The following is an 8,518-nucleotide window of genomic DNA, read 5'->3' on the forward strand; positions in this document are numbered from 1 at the left end:
CTCTGAGAAACAAACTGAGGGTTTTAGAGGGGAGGGGGGTGGGGGGATGGGTTAGCCTGGTGATGGGTATTAAGGAGGGCTCGTACTGCATGGAGCACTGGGTGTTATATGAAAACAGTGAATCGTGGATCACTGCATCGAAAACTGGTGATGTATTGTATGGTGACTAATATAACATAATAAAATAAAATTTTAAAAAATACTATTTTGTAGGTTTATGATCATAAACCCCATTTTTCTTTTTTTTAATTTAAAATGACTTATTTAACATAAAGTGTATTATTAGTTTCAGAGGTAAAGTTCAGTGATTCATCAGTTGCATATAACCCCCAGTGCTCATTACATCATGTGCCCTCCTTAATGCCCCCCCCACCTCCCCTCCAGCAACCCTCAGTTTAGAAACCCCATTTTTCAAATGAGGACACTATGGCACAGAGAGGTTAAATCATTTGCCGAAAGCCAGAGAGCTAATAAATGGTAGGATCAGAATTTGAACCCATGTTGAGCTTAGACTTCCTCTTTAACAAAAGTGCTCAAAAATCTCTTCCAACACACACACACACACACACACACACACACACACACACACACCCCTCCACCTCCAGGGCCTTCTCATTTGGGCATCCTCTCCTAAGCATAGATGGTCTCATCGCACCTTCCCTCTATTTGCATGCTAACTTTTTTTGTGGAGGCATAATATAAACCTCATCATCTTTTTAAAAAAAATCTATAATATTCTTTTTTTGGTAAAGATTTATTTATTTATTTTAGAGAGAGAATGTGAGCGTGGGGGGAGGCAAAGGGAGAGGGAGACAGAATCCTAAGCAGACTCTCCCAGCTGAGCACAGAGCCCAATGTGGGGCTGGGTCGCACCATCCTAAGATCATGACCTGAGCGGAAATCAAGAATTGGACACCTAACCGACTGGGCCATCCAGGAGCCCCAAAATCTAGAATTTTCCACACTTTTAATTAAGTTTTACATTTTTACAATTCTCTATTTTCTATTCTTACTGGCTAATAAAATCCTGCCTAAAGCCAACACTGAGAGCTTCTTAATGAACCAGTGCTTGTGAAAAGAAACTCGAGGGAGATGAGTGTACTGACACAGGTGTAACATGAGGCAGAAAATATTCACAAGAATGAGGCCCTTGGGTAAAGACTTATAACCATCCTGTTCCCCATCTTATAACCAGAAAAGTATCTCCAGAGATTATCCCTAGAAGCATCTGAACTTCACAAGCTTAATGTTATTGCCTGTGAAATGGAATTGTTAATCTCAAAGTCTTGCAAAACAGTCAGTTGTCATGGAAACAGCTGCCAACTTGGATTGGCTAATTCTCCCAGTGTACAAATGGTCTGGAATCCTTGGTTTAGGCAAAAGAACTGCAAAATCTATTTGGCTCTGGGCTGGTTGTGTCCAAAGGAATATCTGCATTGTCACCTTTTTTTATGGCATAAACTCCAACTTCTGCTCCAGTCAAGGCTTCTCCTTCTGGCTTTCAAGAGCCTAGTTTGAAGGGGAAAAAAAAAAGAATATTAATATTTTTTTTCCTCTTTTCTGCTGCTGTTACATTTGCATTCTCTTTGAAGCCATGTGGATCTACTGATTAGCTAGAAGAATGGTAGGAATATTTTGGGAAGAGAAAGAAAAATAAATCTCACCATTTCATCTTGTTACATCCATATATCCAACCTGTCACCTCCACATGTCCCTGGGGTGCTGCTCAGGCATTCTGAAGGTTTGTCAGGCTTCTCAAGATGTGGAAATGCCTCTGTGTCACCCCGTTCCAGGGGGAGGACTTCAGATATGTCAAGCAGCCTGTTTCTTCTCACACAGCTCTAGTTTTCAGGAAATTCTTTTTAATTTGGGGACCAAAATGGACATATCATTACAAACTCTAGCCTAATGACAACATTTAACTAATATATTTTTTAAAGTAATCTCTACACCCAATATGGGGCTCGAACTCACAACCTCAAGATCAAGAGTCACATGCTCTACTGACTGACCAGCAAGGTGCCCCTTAACTAATATTTTTGTTGCAGCTACTGTATGCCAACCACCAGGCTACATACTGGGGAACCAACATGGGCAAGATCAACAGCTTGGGCCCTTTAAGGGTTTACCGTCTGCTGGGGAAGGTAGACAATAAATAATGAAAGCACTTGCAAATGTTGATCAAGCCTGTGGAGGGCATATGCAGGTGGCTGTGACAGAGAATGATGGGCAGTTTTGTAGAAGGTTCTACTCTCACAGGGTAGTCAGAGAAGTTTATCTGAGGAGATGATTTTAAACTGAGACTTCAGGGAATAGAAGGAGCCGGTCTCGCATAGAACCAAGGAAAGAGCCTTCCAAGCAGAAGGAAAGGCGAGCGCAAAAGCAATTAGATTGTTTAGGGGGCTGAAAGGAAGAAAAGCTGGCTGGGATATAGCGGGAGGTTGGTGAAAGTTGGCCCAGGATGAAGCTGGAGAGCTAGGTGTTCTCTTAGTGCAGCGAGAAGCCATTGAAGAATTTTAACAGAAGAATGGCATGGTCTGATTTTTAGTTTAGGAGGATCACTTTGGCTGGAACATAAAAAACACCTGTCCTGCTTTTTCAACAAATGATGCTGGAGCAAGCAATTGGACATCCATAGACAAGGAAAGAAAAGAAAAGAAAAGAGAAAAAAAGAAAAGAAAAGAAAGAAAAGGAAAATCTTTGCCTAAACCTCAGCTTATAAAAAATTAACTAAAAATGTAACATTATCCACACCTACATATATACCCAACTGAAATGCACATAAGTGCACTAAAAGACATGTACATAATTGTTTATAGCAGTATTATCTGTAATAGTCATACTGGAAAACCACCGAAATGTCCATCAACAGTAGAAAGGCTAAATAAATGGTGATATATTTATACTGTGGAATACTATACCACAATGTCACTATTGCGCTACCTGGGATTAACCTCACAATGCTGAGCAAAGAAGCTGGACGCAAAAATATAATATGGCATAAGTCCATTTATACAGCTCAAACACAGGCAGATGAAACCATAGTACTTAGGGATCTGTTAATTTAACTGGCAAAAATATATATATATTTATATATATATATATAATTTTTTTTTTTTGAAAACCACCAGAACGATGAGGAAAACAGATTTGTTGTCACTTAGGAGGAAGGGAGCGGAAGTGACTGGAGAACAGGAAGGGCTCTATAGCTCTCAGCTGGGCGATGCTACATGACGGTTTGCATTGATCAATCATTGAGCTCAACGTTTTGCCTGAGTGCATTTTTGTTATCTTTTAAAATAAAGGAGCTTTGAAACAGAGTAAAGGAAGGAAAGGAAAGTGTGTGATGGAAGGTGGGCCTGAGAAGTTTGGGAACCTGCTCAGCGGTCGGAGTGAATGGGCTCCGATTGTGCATTTGACTCCACCGACGACATGTATCCAGTGCGGCCTGGAAGGCAGAAGTGAGGTGGATCCTGCTTCCCGCCCCTTCCTCTGTGTCCCCAGGCAAGCAGAGTTGTGGCGTTTGGGAGTTTCAGCAGCTGTGTTCTAGTGTCTAGTCACTCACTCCCGTGGGCATTAAAAGACATCTGCATGGCGACGGTGGTCCCTTCACCCCTGGATTACAGCTACGGTGGATATCCTTGAAACTGACATTCTCAGTCTCAATCTCCTGCCTGGCAATGGGCACAGATATCAAATCCTCCTAAAGGGAAGCGGGAGAGTGAGTAATGCAAGCAGCAATATAGTCCACTGCAGCATCCTAGAAATCTTCATAACGGTGTAATAAAGTTCATCATGGCAAACAACAGGAAAAACATGGATTCAAAGGTAAAATGTAAAACGCTAAAACTTTTAGAAAAAATGTGAAATGTAAAACCATAAAATTTCTAGAAGTAAACTGGTGCTCCTTGGGGAAAAATTTCAGGACCAAGGGCGGGATGAAGAGTTGGTGGCCCTGATATTAAAAGCATGCTCTGTAAGGGGAAAAAATGATCACTTGACCCTCATCACTTTTGTTCTGCAGAAGACCCTGTGAAGGGAGTGAAAAGACAAGCTAGAGAATGGTAAAAAATATTTGCGAACCACCTATCTGCAAAGGATTTGCATCTAGACTGTTAAACGGAACACTCTCAAAATTGAACAGTAGAGAAAACAATCCAGACAGAAAATGGGCCAAAGGCATTGTGATCGGCTAAATGATGGCCTCCAAAGACCGCAGGCCCTAATCTCTGGAATCTGTAAGCATGAGCTCGTTTGAAAATCAAATCTTTGCAGATGAGATTAAGTTAAAGGATGTTGAGATGGTGAGTTTATGCTGGATTATCCAGAGAGCCCTAAATGTAATCACATGTGTCCTTATATGAGGAAGCAGAGGCAATCTGACACACACACACACACACACACACACACACACACACACACACAAAGGGGAAGGCAATGTGAAGATAGAACGGAGAGAGATGTGAAGATATGGCCCTGTGGCCACAGACCAAGGAGACTGGGAGAGGCAAAGCATGGATTAACCCTCCTCACTCACACTGTATTCCACAGGGACCCACAAGCCTGCCAAAGCCTACTGCCGCTTCTGAGACAATGCTTCTGAGGATCACGTTTGCCCTTTACATTTAATCTCACAGAGAAACCACCTTTGCCTAATTGTTGTCATCCGCTTCGTGGATGCAATTCTGTGAAGTAGGCAAACGGTGGAACACCAGGCAAGTATAACATCTTAGTATAGTTTAATTACTTTTCGGCTTCATAGTCTGCCCCCTCTCCCTGAGGACAGTGAAAGGGCGAGTTAGTTCAGATGGATTGTGATCAAGAGATGGAAACGTTTGAGGAGAGCAAAGAGAGGACGGGAATGGGAGTATCAGGGAACTTTAAGAGGGGCTCTCCCTGCCCGGATCTGGGACAGGGCACAGCGGCAGGCTTGGAGCAGGGCAGGAGCTGAAGCCCTCCACACAGCTGCCTGCTAGGAAGGCCGAGCTCCACCAGTATTTACTCATCCTCAGTGGCTAAAAGTTTCCACTTGCAGCTCTCTGATTTTTTTTCCTACCGCCCAGTAAGAAGGGAAAATTTGCTGGTTCTGGGAATACGGGGCTTGAAAAACAAGAAGTGCTTTGGAAAATGTGCTGGGATCTGAGAGGCCTGTAATTGATGAGTTCCTTCCTCCACTGTGGTCCAGAGAACTGAGAAGATGTGACAGAGAATTCTAACCTCCCTCGGGGAAGACGCCTACTTCAAGCCTGACAAAGAGGAGTATTCCAGCCTCTGGGATTGTGGGAGACTTCTGGGCTGACCCTGACATCTGGCCACAGTTTGGGCACCCTGACATTGTTTTTGCTCCATGGTGTTCTTTGCTTTCTAATTCAGCCAGAAAACGTTTCCTTGACTCTTGGCTTCTTGGGATGAAGCAGTATAGTGAGTAGCAGGAAAGAGGTTTGGGTGGTTTATATTTTACCTACTCAATACCCACGTGGAATGTGTAGGGAACTTAGAAGGAATGGAAGTCCTGCTTACTTGGTGCTACTGGAAATTATCCCGCCTCTAAGGCAACAGCATCTACTGAACAGATTGTGTGATTATGAAATAGACCAGATGATCTCAAGACATTTGAAAATCATAGGTTCGGGGCCTTTCCCCCAGGAAGATAGTTAAATGGAGAGGCTTTTCAGGCTGTACACACATGTACCATATATTAAAACCAATCCAGCAGAGCCATAAAAACAAGCCCAGAGCTTGTTACCACCAAAACACCATTAACCAGAGATCACTTTTCCAGTAACATGATACACCGAGCTTTTACAATAATTACTCCTCGGGAACCGTGAAGAGCTAAGTGGGTATCAGAAGGAAAGCCGCACCACCCCCAGCGCCCCCCCCCCCCCCAGCATCCGCCCTCGAAATCCCCAAAGCTATGACCCTTTGTGTACCTATTAATATTCTCAGCACAAATTCAGCAATCCTGAATCAGAGAACAGTCCTAAGCTAGGTATATAGCTTATTAAGAAGTGGCTATTATAGGGGCGCCTGGGTGGCTCAGTCGTTAAGCGTTTGCCTTTGGCTCAGGTCATGATCCCAGGGTCCTGGGATCAAGTCCCACATCGGGCTCCCTGCTCAGTGGGAAGCCTGCTTCTCCCTCTCCCACTCCCCCTGCTTGTGTTCCCTCTCACTGTCTCTCTCTCTCTCTGTGTCAAATAAATAAATAAAATCTTAAAAAAAAAAAAAAAGAAGTGGCTGTTACAGTGCACAGGAGCTATTTATTTATTTATTTATTTAAATTGTAAACAGGAACTAGGTAGACTTTGATGAGGCTCTTTCCCGTGTGTGGAAAGAGAGGTTACACTTTAACAATTGTTCATGAAGGCGCACCTGGGTGGCTCAGTTGCTTAATTGATTCTTGATTTTGGCTCAGGTCATGATCTCAGGGTTGTGAGGTCCAGCCCTGTGTGGGGCTCCGTGCTCAGCAGGCAGTCTGCTGGAGATTCTCTCTCCCTCTCCCTCTGCTCCTCCCCCTCCACCCCCACTTATGCAAGTCCCTGTCTTAAATAAATTTTTAAAAAATAAAAAAAACAGGGGCGCCTGGATGGCTCAGTCATTAAGCGTCTGCCTTCAGCTCAGGTCATGATCCCAGGATCCTGGGATTGAGCCCCGAGCAGGAAGCCTGCTTCTCCCTCTCCCACTCCCCCTGCTTATGTTCCCTCTCTTGCTGTGTCTCTCTCTGTCAAATAAATAAATAAAATCTTTAAAAAATAAAAAAAGTAAAAAAATTTAAAAAAAATTGTGAAAATTCCAGAAGTGGGTGAACTCATTCATCCCCTGCCTCCTCTTATTCTTTATTTCTTCATTGAATACACGATCCTCAGCCAGGTGCTAGAGATTAAAAAATGAAAGCAAAGACCCCAAACACCCTGCCTTCAGGGCGCACACAGACTAATTAACAAATAGATACAATACAATGTGTTAATTAGAAAACTGAGAGCCTGACTGTGCTTGAGGTGTGGGGAAGATTTCACTAATATGGTCTTGCAGGATGAAAAGTTTGGGTGACCATCCTGATCAGTGGGCAGAAGGGGCATGGCAGGAATCTGCCCCCAGAGGACGGAGTGTGTGGAAGCATGAGAAAGGTTGTATGGTCTGAGAGCAAGAAATACCAGGGAAAGTGACTGGGAAAATAGATATAGGTCAGATCATGGGCTTTTCTGATGGTAGGAATTTGGGTTTTGTTTTGTAGGTAGTAGGGAGCCACAGAAGGATTTAAAGCAGGAGAGTTGTATGGTCAGAATCACATGTTAGATGGAGAGATCTCCTTGGTGGGCGATGGTGGGGCAGACAACAGGAGATTGTTTCAGAAGTCCAGGTGAGAGAAATCAAGAGGGTTAAACTGGCCGGTGACGGTGACCTGGATGGACAAAATTAATCTGGGCAGTGTTTGCGGGGCAGAATCAATTTGCAAGACTCGTGAGGCTTTCAGAACTCTATTGCCAAAACAAAAGGAGGTTAGTCCCTCAGGAAGAGTACTGGAATATGGTCAAAAGAGGGAAAAAGGCCAAAAGGGCTTTCTCAGATATTGCTCTCCTGTGGTAGGGAGAGACAGAAAGCTGGAAGGAAAGGAAGCTAGGAAAGGCGTCCACCAAGCTAAACTGACATCACATTGAATTCCCCTTGTGGTTTAGATCGAAAAATCCATTGATATATAGTAGAAATTCCAGGCAGGATCAAGACTGAAAGCATGCCTTTTTGCATTTTCTGTTGTTTCTTTTTCTTTTCTTTTTAAAGACTACTTTGAAAAATGCATTTATTTTCATTCGTGTTGAATTGAAATTCACATACAGTGAAATGCATAGATTTTATGTGCACAATTAATAAGTTTGACTTATCTCACATACAATATGCAAATGTATACCTCTGGGTAACAAACACCACAATCAAAATAATATACATTTCCATCACCCAGAAAGTTCCCTCAGCCCCCTTCCTGATAATCCCCACCACCCATAGATAACCATTGTTCTAGTTTTTATCATTGGATTAGTTTTACCTGTCTTCGAGTTTCACAGAAAAGAATCATACAATATTTACTGTTTTGTTTTGTTTTTTGTCTGAATGGATATATGACAATTTGTTTCTCTAATTTTCTCTTGATGGATATTAGAGCTGGTTTCAATTTGGGGCTATTATGAATATAACTGCTATAAACATTCTTGTACAAGTCTTTTTGTAGATATATGTTTTCACTAGTCTTGGATAAATATTGAAAGTGAAATTTCTAGGTCATGGAGTAGATATGTATATTTAACTGTATGAGGACCTGCCAACTCATTTTTTCAAAATTGTGCCATTTTACACTTCCACTAACAATGTATGATTTTATTTCTAGTACAAAGTAGTATCATATTGTGGTTTTAATTTCTATTTCCCTGATGACTAATGATGTTGAGCATCCTTTCACATGCCTATTGATCACTCACATTCTTTTCTAAAGTGTCTGTTAAAGTGTTCAGCCCATTTTTTTTTT

Source organism: Phoca vitulina, unplaced genomic scaffold (assembly GCF_004348235.1).
Source record: "Phoca vitulina isolate PV1807 unplaced genomic scaffold, GSC_HSeal_1.0 scaffold53, whole genome shotgun sequence".
In the NCBI taxonomy this organism is placed as follows: domain Eukaryota; kingdom Metazoa; phylum Chordata; class Mammalia; order Carnivora; family Phocidae; genus Phoca; species Phoca vitulina.